Source organism: Silene latifolia, chromosome 6 (assembly GCF_048544455.1).
Source record: "Silene latifolia isolate original U9 population chromosome 6, ASM4854445v1, whole genome shotgun sequence".
Classification (NCBI taxonomy): Eukaryota; Viridiplantae; Streptophyta; class Magnoliopsida; order Caryophyllales; family Caryophyllaceae; genus Silene; species Silene latifolia.
This window is the reverse complement of record NC_133531.1, coordinates 78,018,627-78,038,145: the sequence shown is the minus strand read 5'-3', so window position 1 is coordinate 78,038,145 and position 19,519 is coordinate 78,018,627. Positions and strand designations below refer to the sequence as shown.

Below are 19,519 nucleotides of genomic sequence, written 5' to 3'. Positions count from 1 at the left end.
CACAACACCACTCCACACTTAGCTACAATGCCAAGTGTAAGGTAAATACAGAGATAGAAAATAAATACTAAATAGATTTCTGAAATGACCATTAAATAAAACGTTGCGGGAAGTCTTAAGTCTTACAAAATCCAAAACAAGTAAATAAAATCCAAAATAAAGTAAGACAGAGTTCTTTATTCAAAATCCTTCCACGCTCATACTGCTCCCCAGATCCATTATGCACCCATGCAACGTCTCTCAAGTGTACCGATCAACTGTACCCAAAATCACAAATAGGTACAGTTCCGAGGGGAACGGCCCAAAGAGGGACGTCAAAGAAAGCCGAGTTTTAAGAAAATACGAAATAATTACATATTCACAAGGAATATTATAAATTAACAAAGCTTCAAAACCAAAGTAAAAACAAGAAATATGTTCTAAAACCAATTGCCCTAAATCCAATAATATTGATCAAACAATTTAAAATTCATAATTATCACCACCTGTGTGCCAAGATCCTACCCTTGATACGGTTTAGAGGTAACACATGTGCTTAGTCAGACTTATAATAATGCGCATCTCTCAAATTTGGGAGGTCAGTAGGATGAGACTGCCAAAGGAGAAAGTCTAACTCCCTAGCGAGTGGGGGCCGGTTAAACCCCACCCAAATGGAACTCGGGCCAAGAGTTCAGTTTTCGAGACGTAATCCCAGGGATGTCTCAGACGCACCTTAAAACTTTCTAGATCAGCAGAACTCCCAGATTCAGCTCTCAAAGACGGCTTGCGCCAAATAATTCCAATGAGTTGCCCACGGTCACATAAAACAATATTCAAAATTCACAAATGCCAATAGAAATTTATCGTTACCGTATGGAAAAACTGTTTAAATGTCAAACCGAATATTCTCTTACTTAATTTTAAAAAAAAAAAGTAAAAGTCCTTACCTCTCGAGACGGTCAATCCAAGCTAGCTTAATCCAAAAATTCTCTTACTTCAAAACCACAAACTACAAGCATAGAAATTATTCGATTACTATACTATTGAGATGAACCCGGATTACAAAACAAATAACCTAGCATAAGTTGCTCACAAAACACTGGACGTAACTACAAGAGCATAAAATAGTTGGTTTAGCTAAGTCTCTCTCTAAATAACCTCCCACCTCTCTCTAAAAAAGAAAACCCTAAATCCCCAATTTTGATCCGCCGCCTCTCCTTACCAATCACCTCCCCCCTTCTCTCCATACCCATCGCTGGAGATGAGGTCATTCCTTGACCCATCTCCGGTGATTGAACACGCCTCCCTGCGGCTGTGGTCCCCTATGGCCTGACTTCGTTCATCTCTTTCTTCGGTTCTCTTTTACCGACCCGATCGTCTGGTTGGCTTGTCAGGTGTTGTCGTGTGGTTGTTCTGAGGTCGGTTCGTTCCACGTTCCCCTGTCCTGTCATCGAAAGCGTCGCATGCGGTCCAGGGGTGTTTCCCCTCTCCCTCGCCCTTTTCCCCACCCCTGGTTTGTTCTGGTATGTTCCGGTGTCTTGAATGTCGGTTGTTGTTGTGTCTAGTCGATGAGCATAACTCATCTTGGTGGCGTTTTTCCGTTAGTGGTGGTGGTTTTGGGACGATCAGGTGTTTTCCCTACCCCTCGCCCCCTCCCCCACCAGATTGGTCCCTTTTCCGGATTGTTATGTCGGTCTGTCGTGGTTTCTTTGATTGGTTTTGTTGTATGTCTGCCGATGGTCCTGGGAGGGTCGTTTGGAATTTGGAGTCTCAGTCGTCTGGTGTTCGTTGGGTGTGCCGTGTCTTTCGTGGCTGGTCTGTCGAGTCCGTCTGTCTTTTGGTTGGAGTGAGGTCATGTTTGCTGAGGTCCTTTTCTTTTTTAGGTGTGTTGGGTAGGGTGGTAGTGGGTGTTCGGTGGTGGTGTTGGTTAGGGTCGGAGGCGGTGGTCTTCTCGTCTTTTGAATGGTGTTTTGATGTGACCATAATTGGCGCATATTTAGCCCCCGAATTACCATTGTTTCCGTGCTTTTTAGTGCCTATTTGGGTCATTTCTTATCTTTAGTTCTTTGTTTTGCATATTCTTTGAGATTTTGATCCCTTGGTAGGAAAGGAGTAAGAATCTTGCATTTTCATGGCAAAACGAGGCTAAATTTATTGTATTCAATGACCAAGCATCAAGAAGTGACAAGACTAGAAGGCCTTTGTACATATCATAGTAGAAGAACAATGTTGAGAAAGGATCCTTGCGTCCCCAAGGAAATCCCCAAGGAATTTATGAAGAAAAGGGAAGAAAAGAAGAAGAATTGACGCTGACCAACAATCCGAACGGATTGCGCATAATCCGTCCGTCCCAAACAAGACAATCCGAGCGTCCCTCCTTGGAATCCGCTCGATTCCCCTCAACAATCCGAGCGTCCCTCTCCTGAATCCGCTCGGATTGCACAGCCAAATCCGGCCGTCCCGACTCTAATCCGCACGGATTCCTCGCACAAAGACGGATTTCATTCTTCAAGCTACGAAAAGAGAAGCCCTTCTCTCGTAAAATACCGAGTCTCCTTGCTCAACTTAAAAAGTGTAATTACTAGTTTAGCCCTTAGTTAACCCTAATGCATCCTCCCTAATTTTCACTATAAATACCCCATTAGGCTAATTAGAGGAGCATGTTCTTCTTATCAATAATTAGTGTAGTTAATATCAATCAAATCTCTCTTCAACATTGTAATCAAGTATTAATCAAGTTTTAATCCAAGTTTTAGTTCTTTAATCTCTCTCTTGTTCTTCCTTTATTTTGGGTAATTGAAGATTATTTGGGTTATTATTGGGAGATTGACAACCTCTCAATCTAGGATTCAAGTACTTCTATTATTCTTGCTTTATTATTGGAATCATTAGTAGGTATAATCTCTTAATCCCTTTTTAATTATTGTTAATTACTTTCATTTATTCATCATGTTTCATATTGTTGGTATGATTGACAACCTTGCTAGCATGATCAACATGATAATGAGTGAGTAGTCTCTTAGCTAGGGTTTAATGGGTGATTAGGGGAAACCATCATGGGGAATGATTCATGCTTAAATCAATATGCTTTCATATCTTATTTGCTTGCTTGTTTTGATCTTAATACATGCACATGTTATATTTGATGAAATGCCAAGCCTATGAATCCTTGCATTTACTATCATCTTCTATCTTTTCAATGAGACTTGTAAGACATAACCCAACTCGAGTCTCATTAGACCATGCATGTGTTGAGTAGGAAAGATTAAGTCGACTTGTAGGTGTTGTACAATCTAATCGATTCGGCTCCGGGACCCAAACTTTCCTAGGATTGTAAGATATAACCCAACTCAATCCATCACAACAATAATTGCTTGCTTATAATTTGAGAACATGTTTGTATGATCATATCCCATGATTCCCCTATGATCCCATGACACCCTATTGCCTTTAATCAATTGTTTACACCCCTTATTTTATTCATCTTGCTAGTTTATTTTCATTGCTATTTTAGTTTAGTGACCTTCTACACCAACTCAGTTTGTGACACCCCTAGACACTACTAGTTACAATAGAATTCTCATTTCAATACCCGTCCCTTGGGATCCGACCTTTACTTGCCTCTTTACTAATTGTAGAGTTGTTTGTGAAGTATAAATTGTGTTTTGTATCGACCATTGACCAACGACCACATATACTTAATTGTGAACACGAAATGGCCTCGATCAAAAATGGCGCGCCGTTGTGGGACGGTGTTTAATTGATTTAGATTTCTTTTTATTGTTATTAGTTGTGTCTTTCTTCGCCTTGGGGAAGTAAAACTCCTCAAGGTTTGTTCTAATTGTTTTTGAGTTGTTTGATATTTTGCATGTCTAGAAGGTTACAAAGTGATTTGTTACCTTTTGACCGTGAAATCGAAAGAACCTTGACGAATAATAGGAGACTGGTTAGGAGGAATTTGAGAGGTGTTGGTGAAGTTGTTCAACCCACTAGTGAGTTTGTCAATCCTTTCGCAATAGAAGGAGAAGAAAACCCATTACACAATATCCCACAAAATCCACCTACAATGCCTAAATTCTCGTCACACTCTATACCCACCGAGGAGAATCTACCAAATGGTACTCCTACACCGCAACATCTCACCGGTAATTTTATTGCCAAGTCCGCCTTCATCCAACTAGTTGAGAGGAGCCAATTCGGGGGAATGCCTAGTGAGGACCCTCATTCTCATATGGAAACCTTTTGCGATTATTGTGATGCTATCTCTCAAACGGGCGTGACTCAAGACCAAATTAGATGGGTCTTATTTCCTTTTTCGTTAATCGGCACCGCAAAGCAATGGTTGAAGGGCCTTGATAAGGCCACCCTTGGAATAGATTCTTGGAAGAAGTTAGCTCTAGCTTTCTACAAAAAATTCTACCCACCGGAAAAGACTAACATGCTAAGAGCTCAAATTACGGGTTTTAAGCAAAGGGATGAAGAATCTTTGTATGAAGCTTGGGAGCGGTTCAAAGGTGTTTGTCGCTCATGTCCTCACCATGGACTTAGCGAATGGTTTTTAGTGCAACAATTTTGGAACGGCTTATATGAAGATTCAAGGAACATTCTCAATATGGGATCAAATGGAATGTTCACCGAAGTTGATGACAATCAAACATGGAATAAGATTGAGGAAATGGCGGTCCATAATTCACAATATAGTAGACCTCGCAAGGCTACTAGAGGAGGAAAGTATGAAGTGGACTCCGTTACTCAATTGGGTGCTCAACTTAGTGCTCACATTGACACAATCAACTTGAAGTTTGAACAAGCTATGGCTAGACTTGAGGAAAACTCGAAATCATCAAAGCATCATGTCAATGCCATGACGGCATCCTCATCAATCCCAAGTGGGATATGTGGGAATTGTGGAACTTTGGGTCATGACCCAAGTGAGTGTAGGGGAACAACCGAACAAGTTAATGCTTTCCAAGCTTACAAAAGTGGTACCCCTTATTCAAATTTTTACAATGAAAACACCAAGTTCCATCCAAATCTCTCATACAAAAGCCAAAATGTTCAAAACCCTCAAACAACATACACTCCACCACCCATGAGGAACCAAAATCAAAGACCCTTTTACAATCAAAACCAAGGTTACCAAAATCAAAATCCATACAATCACCAAAATGACCAAGGTTTTGATGTCCAAAAAGCGGTCCTCCAAATGCAAAAGAATCAACAAGAATTTTTCACTCAAATGCAAAAAGATAGCCAAGCAAAAGACACCACCATCAACAACATTCTAGCTCACACCAAGATGTTGGAAACACAATTGACTCAACTAGCATCTTCAAGCTCACAAAGACAAAAGGGGCAATTACCACCACAAAGTAATCCCCCTAGACATGAAACGGTTAGTGCCATTCACTTGAGAAGTGGTACAAGGTATGAGGCACCGAAGAAGCAAGTTGAGGATGAAGTTGTGGAAGCTAGTGAAAAGGAAGAAATTGTGCAAAGCCCCAAAGAAGGGGAATCATCAAAAGAAGAAAGTTCAAAGAAAAATGAAGACAAGGCCAAAGAGAAGGAGCCCATTGTGATTAGACTTCCTTTTCCAAGTCGTCAAGCCAAGCCCAAATTTGATGATCAACTTGGAAAGTTCATGGAAATTGTGAAGAATTTAGAAGTCTCAATTCCTTTCACGGAATTAATCAATCACGTACCGGCCTATGCGAAGTACATGAAAGATATCCTCACAAAGAAGAAGTCGATCCGGAAACTTGAGACTATCGCCTTCACTAAGGTGAGTAGTGCAATACTTCAAGGGAGTTCACCTCCAAAGTTAAAGGATCCGGAAGCTTCTCAATACCGTGTACCATTGGCGACACGACGATCAACAAAGCCTTATGTGATCTAGGGGCTAGTGTGAGTGTCATGCCATACTCGGTGAGTAAAAGGTTGGGAATGGGAGAGCTTAAATGCACCAACATCACACTCCAAATGGCCGATAGATCGACGAAGACACCATTAGGGATATGGGAAGATGTCCCCGTGCGAATTGGGAAGTTTTTCATCCAGGTGGACTTTGTCATTGTTGATATGGAGGAAGATTCCAACATTCCAATCATCTTAGGAAGACCTTTCCTACACACCGCGGGTGCGGTGATTGATGTGAAACATGGAGAGCTCACTCTAGAAGTGGGAGATGAAAGCATAACTTTTAATCTTGACAAGACCATGAGAGCTCCTCGTTTGCATGAGCCATGTTTCATGATTGATCATTATAGCCGAAAAGATGAAAGGAAGAAATCGGAACTCCAATGGAGGAAGAAAATTGAAGATGCTCCATTCAAAGAGCAAGTGAATTGTGACAAGGAGAGCTTGCAAAGCTCATCAAAATCAACCAAGGAAGAAGAGGAAGGCCTCATTGGCCAAGAGAAGAAATTGGGAGAGTTGTCTCCATCTAAGCAAGAGATTTTCAATGATCAACTCAATGAAGTATGTGGTCTTTGGGACGACGAGTTTGAAGGGATTTTTAATCCCTACATTGGGCATGCCATCGATCATGATCAACAACAAGGGCCACGGTCTATTGAGGACCTCTACCACAATAATGAACAAGCTTTTGATTACTTCTTCAAGGTGTTGAGCAACATCAACAACACCTTGAACATGCCCCCTTGACATCTCATCAAGAATGAGAGTTTGGTGGAGTCCTCCCTAAACCACCACTTGTAAATATTTCTAACTCCCTAACTTACATTTCAATTTTTGCATTGCATTTTTTTGTCATTTTTGGATTTTTATTTACTTTGATCAAAATAATTGTCATGTAAGAGAGAAGTGAGGGAGGGACTAACGACTTCAATTGATGTGTAGTGCCTTACCTTAGTGTGGGGATGGGAATTGCCTAGGCTATTCATGCCTTAGTAGTGCCCCCACAATGAAGAACACAAGAAATGAAGAAGAATGGAAGAATGGTAAAGGGAAATGCATTGTGCACGAATGGAATGAATCCGGGTACAAAGGACCAGAATCCGAGCGGATTGTACCAAATCCGCCCGTCTTCAACAATCCGAGCGTCCTGACCAAAAGACGCCCGTCCTGAGCTGAGCTGAAATTGAAAATTTCTTGATCGTTGAAGAATCCGAGCGGATTTACGAAAGACGCCCGTCTCATAGAATCCGTCCGTCTTGTGAAGAAGACGCCCGTCTTTGCAGCTGAAGAAAACAAAGAAATTTCTCTGGACTGAAATCCGTCCGTCCTGAAGCAAATCCGCCCGTCCCATTACAGAAGAATCCGCCCGTCTTTAGGCGAGCTTCTGAAAATTTTGAAGCTGCAGAATTCGCACGGATTGGGCCTAATCCGCATGGATTGCCCCTGCGTTTTCGAAAATTTCGACTTCTTTAAATACCCTCCCACCTTCATTCCTTCATTCATTCATTCATAAACACTACCCTAAACATCAAAACCCTCATCCTCTTCATCACAAAAACAAAAACCCTCAACAAAATCCACCAAAATCAAATCAAACCATCCTTCAAACAACAAATCAATCACTCCATCTTCAATAAAAATCAAAACCAAGAACAAAATCTTCAACCTTTGAGTCGATTTTTGATTTCATAAAGGCAAAGCCTTTCACCTTCAAATCGATTTGGGCATTCTACAAATTGAAGATTTTTGATTCTTTTCTTGGTTAGTTCATCAAATGGCAAGGACAAAGGGTACATCATTCAACAACAAAAGGGTGATCATGAAACCCCCTCCTCTTCCATTGTTACACCGCCTTACCCCTTTGTGTATGAAGAGTTCAAACCGGAAGGAGTTGAAATTGGGAAAGACTATGTCACTCTTCTTATGCAAGCCATGCACAAGCAAGCTTATGAAGATCGGAAGAATGCATATTTGGCTCAATATCCTCCCCTCCTACATTTAGCTAGGCAAGGACTCCTTGATCCATCTTGTCCTTTGCCTAGTTGGGCGGATAAAGAAGCCTTGTTTCCGGGTGCATCTAGGGACGTGGTGGAAGACAATGAGGTTGTTGGAAATGGTGAAGAAATTGATGATAATATTGAGGAAGAAGCAAGTGGAGATGGAGAAGGAGATGGAGAAAGAGATGGTGAAGATGATGATGAACAAGATGAAGAAGAAAGTGCCAAGGAAAGTGGCAATGTGACCACTTCTCATGAGGGAAGTGATGATGATGATAGCATGATGGAGGACTAGCAAGCCTTGGAGATTCCTACTCTCCCACGGTTTGTCTATATCTCTTTGCATTTTATTTCATTTTGATCATTGTTGGTTTAGTCCTAGCAACATCAAAGGACTCACACCTCGGTACCATTGAGGTGTTCTTTATTGTTCCCATTTGTAAAATCCAAAATGACAATCTAGTTTCATGCATAGCATAGTGTGTGCATGAACTACCCCAATGCTTTGACATTAGCAATAGTGTCTTATTTGGTTTGGGGAAGTTAATGCATACACAACGGGAGGTAATCTAAATTATCCTCTCCGTCATAACAAAAACCATGCATCATGTAGTATAACTTAGTGTAGAATTGCATTTAGTATAGAAATCATGCATCATCTTTGCATAATTTCCATCATTTTGGTCATTGAGGACAATGCCCATATTAGTGTGGGGATGGGAATTCTAACATTTAACTCTTATTCAAAAACCCATAAAAATTGAAAATTTTCAAAAAAATCATAAAAATTGAAAAATTGAAAAACCAAAAACAAGTTCATTTCCTTTGTATATATTGTCTTGTATATATTGTGTTTGTTTTATCCTTGTTCACTTTGATTGACTACGCCACATCCGAGACATGAGGATATTGAAGACCGCATGGTATGATCTTTCCAATCTCCTTTTTCCTCTTTATGTTAATGACTATGTGGCTTTATTTTGATTAATGCGGTAAAACAATGTGAATTTAGGAGTTGCATTTAGTTTATATGGCATATTAGTTGGTAGAATCATTTGCATTAGGATGTGTATATGTTAGTTGCATCATGGCATGTAGTTGCATGTTAGAAAAATTTTGCGAAAACCGTCTATTTGGGAAACTTGACAAGTGTATATAGGCCCTAGTAGATGCTTTTTATTCTTAAGACTTTGCTTGTTAGAATAGTTGTAAAACACCCTAGGATGTGTCATGCTAGTATCCTTTGAGCCATGGATTAAGGCCTAGTCAAGAGTACCTTGTGGTGTGATAACTCCTTGGCTACCGTTTATTCCAAGGTGACCCTTGAAACCATGCATCCATCCATCCATCATCCATGTTCTACCATATTTTTGTCATCAAAGGGAATGGGCACAAAAAGAAATTGATTTGAGTTCAATGAAATGAAAAGTGAAAGAAAGTTTGCAAAATGCATCAAAAGAAAAGAGGAGCAAAAATAGACTCCTAAAGCTTCAAAAATAAGGCACCCTCCCTACATATGGGGTGACTTTGAAAATGTTCAAAAAGAAATGCAAAGAAAAGTTGAAAGTTGTCAAGTGTTGAAATGCCAAAAATCAAAAAGAAATGGCAAAAAGAAAGTGTTCTCAAATGTTATATGCCACAAGAAATTGGGGGGAAAAACAACAACAAAAGCAAACTCCCAAAGTGAAACTCAAATATCTATCGATCCCTTTATCCATCGTATCCATTTTTGTGCATGGTAGAGAGGGGACGACCCTTCTTCTTGTCTAGGCAAGAGGGGGAATTCCGCGATCCTCCAAAGTTGTTTCTAACGCCATAGGAGTCTACTCTTGACAAAAAGCATTTAACGATTGAGGACAAAGGTACCCTAGCTTGACACAACTTGGAGGTGATTTATTGGTATCCTTCTAGGCTTAGTAGTTTGAACAAATTGCATCTATGAAGGATTGTGTACCCTTGAATTGCTTCCCTTGTAGATAATTTCCGCCACTTAGATGAGGAAAGTGGCTATTCTTTTTGTAGATGCATCCATTATGTGATTTTTATGTGCTTAATGTTTGGATGTGTCGCCATTTTGGCAAGACCCACCTTGCCTTGCAAGAAGGCATCCTACCTCATGGTTGTCTTGTTGTGAGTTGAAGGGGCGGAGTGAGACCCGCTAATTGTCTCATATCGGCTATTATTATTAGGATAGGTTAGTTTTGGTCCTAGTCTTTGTCACCTCTTTACTCGAGACGAGCAAAGGTTCGGTTTGAGGATATTTGATGTGACCATAATTGGCGCATATTTAGCCCCCGAATTACCATTGTTTCCATGCTTTTTAGTGCCTATTTGGGTCATTTCTTATCTTTAGTTCTTTGTTTTGCATATTCTTTGAGATTTTGATCCCTTGGTAGGAAAGGAGTAAGAATCTTGCATTTTCATGGCAAAACGAGGCTAAATTGATTGTATTCAATGACCAAGCATCAAGAAGAGACAAGACTAGAAGGCCTTTGTACATATCATAGTAGAAGAACAATGTTGAGAAAGGATCCTTGCGTCCCCAAGGAAATCCCCAAGGAATTTATGAAGAAAAGGGAAGAAAAGAAGAAGAATTGACGCTGACCAACAATCCGAACGGATTGCGGATAATCCGTCCGTCCAGCCAACACAATCCGAAGGCGTCCTCCTTGGAATCCGCTCGATTCCCCTCAACAATCCGAGCGTCCCTCTCCCGAATTCGCTCGGATTGCACAGCCCAAATCCGGCCGTCCCGACTCTAATCCGCACGGATTCCCACAAAGACGGATTTCATTCTTCAAGCTACGAAAAGAGAAGCCCTTCTCTCAGAAAATACCGGAGTCTCCTTGCTCAACTTAAAAAGTGTAATTACTAGTTTAGCCCTTAGTTAACCCTAATGCATCCTCCCTAATTTTCACTATAAATACCCCATTAGGCTAATTAGAGGAGCATGTTCTTCTTATCAATAATTAGTGTAGTTAATATCAATCAAATCTCTCTTCAATATTGTAATCAAGTATTAATCAAGTTTTAATCCAAGTTTTAGTTCTTTAATCTCTCTCTTGTTCTTCCTTTATTTTGGGTAATTGAAGATTATTTGGGTTATTATTGGGAGATTGACAACCTCTCAATCTAGGATTCAAGTACTTCTATTATTCTTGCTTTATTATTGGAATCATTAGTAGGTATAATCTCTTAATCCCTTTTTAATTATTGTTAATTACTTTCATTTATTCATCATGTTTCATATTGTTGGTATGATTGACAACCTTGCTAGCATGATCAACATGATAATGAGTGAGTAGTCTCTTAGCTAGGGTTTAATGGGTGATTAGGGGAAACCATCATGGGGAATGATTCATGCTTAAATCAATATGCTTTCATATCTTATTTGCTTGCTTGTTTTGATCTTAATACATGCACATGTTATATTTGATGAAATGCTAAGCCTATGAATCCTTGCATTTACTATCATCTTCTATCTTTTCAATGAGACTTGTAAGACATAACCCAACTCGAGTCTCATTAGACCATGCATGTGTTGAGTAGGAAAGATTAAGTCGACTTGTAGGTGTTGTACAATCTAATCGATTCGGCTCCGGGACCCAAACTTTCCTAGGATTGTAAGATATAACCCAACTCAATCCATCACAACAATAATTGCTTGCTTATAATTTGAGAACATGTTTGTATGATCATATCCCATGATTCCCCTATGATCCCATGACACCCTAGTGCCTTTAATCAATTGTTTACACCCCTTATTTTATTCATCTTGCTAGTTTATTTTCATTGCTATTTTAGTTTAGTGACCTTCTACACCAACTCAATTTGTGACACCCCTAGACACTACTAGTTACAATAGAATTCTCATTTCAATACCCGTCCCTTGGGATCCGACCTTTACTTGCCTCTTTACTAATTGTAGAGTTGTTTGTGAAGTATAAATTGTGTTTTGTATCGACCATTGACCAACGACCACATATACTTAATTGTGAACACGAAATGGCCTCGATCATGTTTCCTTTTATTTTCCTGTCTTGTTTTTACCTCCTAATAACCTACTTCTACAGGAGTCTTAGTCGCCTTTTTAGTGGTAAGTCAAGTCCCTTAAATGGTGTTGGTGTTGTGGTGCTTGTGTCTCTGGGGGTTCGGGTTACACATTGCATGTTGGATTCCCCGGTCCGTTTGTCCCATGATCAATGGGTGCGATCTCTAAGGTGTAGGAGATTTATCTCCACCGAGGGCAGACTTCGTCTTGCCTTTCATCTTTTCTTTCTACGTTCTTTTCGTAAGAGCGTAAGTACACCCTGTTATTGTCACTCCGGCGCTCGTATGTATCGACGGTATTTGGAGGTCTTCCGTGTTAATGAAGATGACATCAACGTTCGTGACCAAGTTGTCATCTTTTGCCTTTCTACCATCGTTAATCTTGCTTATCTTAATGTCGCAACTTTTCTTTTAAATAAAAGTTATGTAATATCGTTGTATGACTTTGTAGTGCTAGATTTAATTGTCAAGTGTCTGGTGCTACCTAGTCGAGTAGCTTACTTTGTATTGATTACAATAATGTAAGTTATTCACCTTCTGTCAAAAAAAAAAAAAAACATTGGACGTAACTAATTCACTGTACGGTTATTTCCTTTTTTAAACGTTCCTTTAACGACCGCTCATCCCGAAATTCCGTAATACTTTAAACTATGCACCAATTAGTCAATACTAAAGAACAAAAATTTAGTTGCTCTTACATAATCCCACACATAAGCTTAAATTAGCACCAATTACATATTGATAACCTCTAAGTGATCCTCTTTTACTCGACAGAGCCACAAGACCAAATTTCTAATTATCACACTAATGTCATTATCCCTCTTTCTAATATTTTAATCCATCTTCTATCCAATGATTGCATTGACATTACTAGTTGCTACAGAATACTGCACTTATATTGCCCCTTATTACGTACCACATTAATCCCTAGTTACTCCTAATCTACGTACTACATACCACATGGCTGCAAACAATCACACACTTAGAGTTCAGTAGCAAACTGAACACGCGACTGATCTGGCCCTGCGACTCCTAACTTTCGTACAATCTCACACTCAAGTCTGCATGTAAGTAATTCTACTGATAAACTGAGTCATCATATAACTCTTACTGATTAATTTCGCCACCAACGCAGAGTACCAACCCATAAATTCTACAATAACAATCATCACTATTAACCATCCATATTAACCTCTATTATAAGAGTACAACTAATAGCACACATACCGATAACCCTAACCCGCATTAAAAGAGTATGACGACAAAAATCGTACTATCTTACAAATATATGAAATACGAAATAGGGAAGAGAAGGACGGCAGAAAAATCGTGATCGAGCTTCGTACTTCAACTTGTCAGAAAGCGGCACAGCCCTAGGAAGAAAGTAGTAGAGAGTAGAGACTAGAGAGGAAAAGATAAAGTTTGGAGCCGTCAAAGTTTATAAGGCCAAATTAAACTTGTTTAGGGAGAATGAATAGGATGGTTTAGTATAATACTAGTTTAGCTCCCATGCAATGTATGCACGGTATATAAGGCAATTTTATCATCTCAGATTCCAATACCTCGTCCAATTGCAAACCTCAAACACTATAAATAGCTTACAAAACAAATCAACAGGGGGCAACACACAGAACGACGAGAGACTCACATATACACACGACCAACTCCAGAAATTCTATACTCTCATATACCGTCTCGAATATTCTATCCCAGGTTCAAATCAAACCATACAATAAAATTGTCCCAATTCCATATAAGCGCATAAGAGCCAATAATTTACGATAAAGTCGATTATCATTCATAGTCAACATCCAAATAAGCCTGAGGGTACCGAAATCAAATAAATTTTCTTTACTCTGTCTCTTTATTAAATTCTTTTATTTATTTTCTCTATTTCTTTAGTACTGTTTGTATAATTGTATATAAACTAACATATTTACTTTCTCCTTGCAAATAATTTGTAGTATTTCGTTAATTTTGTAAAATATCTAATATTATAAATAAATAGAAGAGGTCGTCAGTTTGATGAGCGGTCTGGGTGCCTAACACCTTCCCTGGCCGTACCTTTACCCCCGAATCCGTAATCTTTGGTTTTGACCTAACTGAGGGATCAGTCCCCATATCAGGGATCAAAAGGGGTCTTTTCTGTTAAAATCGTTTTTGTATGTTTTTTTATAAAACCTACGAGCGACTCCATACTATTATTTATTTTTTAAGTTGAGATTTTTCATGGATCTCACGGATATTTCCGATCATATGGGGAGCGGGTTAAGTACAGGTTGTTTTGAACTTTTGATGTCATGTGGGAGACGGGACGAGCCTTGGACTTGGAGTCGAGTACATTGATAGTTGTTAGATGACATAAATGGTAGTCAAGTTGTATAGTTCACATTTATTCATTTATTCATATATGGTTATGTAATTCACTAAATACTTTTTTATATTTAATTGTTTTTTAATTGCAACTCCGATTTCACAGCCTCGGAAAACCGAGATGGTAACATCCTCCCATTACCTTGACCGGGTAAGAAGGGGGTGTTACATTTGTGTTCCAAAATCGTCGCTCTGATACCACTTTGTAACACCCCTATCTACCAAAGTATCTTGCCAAGGCCCACCTTAGCAAACGAGAGTGCTACCATCTCTGTTGCCGAGGTATGTAGTACATATCAAAGATACCATAATAAAACGTTTAAGAATATAAAATAAAGTTTAACAAGGCTACAAGTTCCAAAACCCAAAAATAAAGTACAACTCGACTAAACAAATGAAAGTCTAGACAACAGCGGAAGCTAAAAACGTGAAGTCTCGTCGATGTCCTGTCCAATCCCGCAACAAGCTCAAACATCAACACCTGCTAGATATCTGCTCACCATCCTCCAACAGATCACCGTAGGTTTTGCAACAACAGAAAAGGGGTCAGTCAACTGTACCATAACACATGCTCTAACAACAACAGTAACCAACAATCTCAATCCTGTAACAGTACAACCCCAACCTCCAAGTATCACTATCTGAGCCATAGCCCAAATCTGCCAGGTAACCCATCGTAACATGTTACCCACACCACCAGTAGGAGACCACAGCCTTGCCACCTAAGCCTCACTCATATAAGGGACTGAGTTGGAAAACCCTACCTTATTCGCGATTCCGCAATCAATCACAACAACAATCGCGCAGCTAAAACTTCCCCTCTACGAAATCTCCACCTAACATTCATACACAATAATTCTAGTATCAAGATAAATCTCTAATTAAACATTTCCCCTTTAATTACTCAGATTAGGGTTTACTTAATCTTAAACAAAAGTGATTAATCTGATTAAAGACAACAAGTACTTACTAATGCGGTAAAACACGAAACTACGGACTCCAAATGCTTAAAAATTCACCCACAAGATGCTAGGGTATGATTAAGATGATTAGGGAGGAGATTAGAAATATTTTATGTTTCAGAAATTGATTAACGACGTGTTTAACAAATATATATATATATATATATATATATATATATATATATATATATATATATATATATATATATATATATAACTTCCCTATCATCCTAATCAAACCGCGGAAATTAACCCGTTAGAGCGGGTACTCGGTCGAGTACCTGAAGTACTCGACCGAGTACTCCCTATTCGACCGAGTTACTGCCTACTCAACCGAGTGAACTGTGACCAGAATTTTGTGGCGGAAACCTTAGCTTGATTATCAACATAAATAACAGAGTTTACATACACACTTGTATGAACAGGAGTTGAAGGGGAACGTGGTATACCACCAGCACTTCCCCGCGTAAATGATTATGATTAACCGTACTGTGGTGGTCTGGGTTTGATAATTCTGCTCGAATCAACACCATTTCCAAAAGTTCTTGTACCTTTAGGATCGCTTTACATGGTGGAATTGATTTCCGACCTTTGTTTAGAAACTTTCCCCCTTGTTTTCGCCATTGATCTAGAGAAAATTGAACAAGAAACAAAGTTTTTGGAAAAAAGAAAGAAAAATCGCAAAAGTTGCAAGGAAAGATTTTCATGAAAAGAGAGAGAAAAAGAAGAGAGAGCTTATTCCCAACTTTCGATCTTAGGAAATGAATTACAAATTAACCAACGATTATGATCAAAAATTAAAGATTAACAATCCATAACAAGCATGTGATAGAAACAACAAATTGATAATAATAAAACCCATTTTAACAATTATAAAGTACTAATCAAACAAGGCTTCTCACACCCTAGATAATAAACTACTCACTGATGATGATTAATAAACTAACATCGATTAATAATCCCACTAACATATCCATAATAACAATATGTAAATCAAAATGGAAATGATAATACTCCGTGCGTCCCGGTCAATAGTTTACATTTACTCCCTCTCATTCTCTATATTCTTGCTCTTTGAGTTGGGCACAAGAATTAAGAGGGGGGGAGTATAATATTGATACAGATATGAGTAGGATTTGGTGATTGGAGAGAGGTATGAATAATTAGGATTAAATATTAATAAAGGAGATGAGTAGGGTTTGGTGGTTGGAGAAAAGTAGGAATAATTAGGATTAAATATCTGGGGTTTGGTGATTGGAGAGGTAAGAGTATAATATTAATAAAAGCTTTCCCAAAATGTAAATATGGAAGAAAACCTGAATAATCCGTTTTAGGAAATAGAGAAAAATCAATATATATAACTAAAGGAGGTTTCTTTTCTTAAGTATACTATTCGCATTAGAATTAGGAGATAATTAATTATTTACAATTTTTCTATTATACTTAGGAATATAATTTTATATAACTAAAGGAGGCTTTTTTTTCTAATTATACTATTAGCATTAGAATTAGGAGATAATTAATTATTTACAATTTTTCTATTATAGTTAGGAATATAATTTTCCTATTAGAAATGAAAAGTAATTAATTATTGTGTAAATTATAAATAACTCCCTTATATAATCGACTTTTTTGAAATAACTCCCTTTTATAATTTTTTTGTTCAAATAACTCCATTTTAAAACATATTCTTATACAAATCAATGCCTTTTCACCATAATGAAACTTATTTTTGAATTTTCCGGCCGAAAATTCGTTTTTCCTTCATTTTTCACTAATATGAGATGTTAAATTACGATTCTATCCGTTTACTCACTATGTTGTTCTTTAAAATAAGACAAAACGACGAATTTATGCTTGATTCTTCTTCGTTCGGGGTGCATGATTTGAGTGTATTATATTTAAGAGAGATTTGAAATTGTTCACAGGTTATGAAAACGTAGTAGCGATGTAGGGATTATGTTATAAGAAGTGTAAATCAATCAACTTATAAAAAATAAATTTAGTTCCGGTGAAGAGGCATTGATTTGTTGAAAAACAAGTTTATAAGAGAGTTATTTGGATAAAAAATTATAAAAGAGAGTTATTTTAAAACAGATGATTATATAAGAGAGTTATTTGTAATTTACTCTTAATTATTTTACAATTTTCTTATTAAAAATAGGAAATAAATTAACAATTTTGATGGGGCATATTCTGCACCGCTGACCAAGTCAACATATTGAGCAAGGTCAAGGGTATCCACAGCAAAGTCAACGACTTAAACAGTCTAGCCGATGGAGCCCATCGGCCTGTCACCTGGGTCTCGGCCAGACAACTAGCCAGCCGGGACACAAATCCGCGTACTCATATCCAAGACCCTCGGCGAGCCTGCCACAGGTCCATCGGCCGAGGGTACAACGGTCTTTTTCACCTGATAGCCACTTGGCCACTTGGCCACTACGTGACAAAAGGTGAAATGCCTATAAATACTCCTCAACCTTCATTGAGGAAAGGATCCACAAAAATTGACCTAATAACCACTATTCATCTGGTAATATCTTCCTTATCTCTCTACAATATACTCTCAGCCAAGTTACAACAACTTCTCTCTAAGTTCACTGACTTGAGCGTCGGAGTGAGTACGCTCGGCCAAAGCCGAGTCCTCAGTTTGTTCATCGTTTCAGGAGATCGCAAGGAGGATTCAAGCAAGGACATCATTCTACTAGCTACGAGTGGTAACAAACATCTGCTCTGGAATTACACCCGGAACAATTGGCGCCGTCTGTGGGGAGAATCACTAGAAGCTAGTCACATTCATTCCCAAACAACAAAAACAAAAACACAAAAAAAAAACCCCACCCAAAAAGCTAAGAAGATGTCGAAACAACAAGTAGTCGTGACCGACGAAACCGAGCTACACCAAGATGATACATTTCACCATTCTGGAGAAGTGCAACCCTCCACCGGCGGAGTAGTCCAACCGGAAATCGGAATGCCGATAATACCGGACACGCCGCCGCCCGCCAACCAGGTCACCATCATGGGACAAAAATGACGTAGCAAAATCAAGACACTCCTGGACCTAATTGGGAGTACACCACCACATAGGCACGCCGACACGAGCGGCGGAAGCCGCCCGTAAGACCAGGGCCCGGGCGTGACTCCAAGAAACTTGAACGAGCACCGGGAGAAGCAGACCCTATCAAGACGCCTAAGAGCCCAAGGTGGACGTGGTGGACATAAGTCCTTCTCGTACTCGGGAGAGGACATCGCCGCCGCAACACCGACGAGGCACACCCCGGGGGAACCAGCGAAGCCCGACTCAGGAGAGTCGAAGAAGAAGCCCAAGCCGGAGAAGGAGTCCTTCCCGCTACGAGGAGAGAAGCCGAACTAGAATGCGAGGAGTCGGCGCCGCGTGTCATCCGACACGTGGTCAAACAGCCCTCGCTGATTATGTTCTTGACACCGCCGCCAACTAAGTCAAGTTGCCGGCGTTCGCTCATATCAAAGGAGACAAAATGACCCAACCGACCACGCCGAGGCTTTCGAGTCTTACATGTCGGTATGGGAGCAAACATGAGGTCCGGTGCCGAGTTTTCCCAACGACTCTGCATGGGATGGCTCAAAACTGGTACAAGGGGCTTCCCGACGGTTCGGTATACTGTTTCGCCGACCTAAAGGACGCCTTCTTAGCCCAGTACTCTTGCAACAAAAGGACGGTCGTGGAGACATCGGACCTCCTAACTATCAAGCGGGAGGAGGGCGAGTCTCTACGAAGCTATATGAAAAGGTTCGACGGCAGAGGTCCAGCAGATTCGGGAAATCAATCCCGAATCAAGCGCTTCGACTAATGAAGGGCCTCCCAAAGGGAAACTTAAAAGACGAGCTCATCAAACACGGGGCCTGGGGCTGACGCCGCGAGGAAGATGGCCGACCAGGCCATCAAGGTGGAAGATTACCACAAGACTGGTAGGCCCCAACCGAGGCCGAGCCCCTGGAGAGGAAAAGCCGCCGGGATGATAGCCCGGATGAGAGACGCCGTGACAATAACAGGTCACGGTCCGATGAGAAGCGCCGTGACAATAATGAGATCACGACCGGATAGATCCGCCAAGAAACAGACTCGACAGCGCCGGGGGGTTCGGAATGTTTTACCAAAAGCATTACCATGACAAAACCCTCTAGTCGCGTCGGCCGCCAAGGTCTTCGCCCGAGCGAAGCGAGGCCGAAGTGGGAACGGCCTCCCAAGCCAAAAGGAGA

At 39.8% G+C, this 19,519-nt stretch overlaps 1 non-coding gene across 1 annotated transcript; it reads right to left on the bottom strand.

Moving 5' to 3' along the window:
- Positions 1–4,417: 4,417 nt before the first annotated feature.
- Positions 4,418–4,524, bottom strand: LOC141589140 (small nucleolar RNA R71). The gene has a single exon (XR_012520090.1). It is a non-coding gene; the product is annotated as a small nucleolar RNA R71 (small nucleolar RNA).
- Between the last annotated feature and the right edge of the window lie 14,995 nt (positions 4,525–19,519).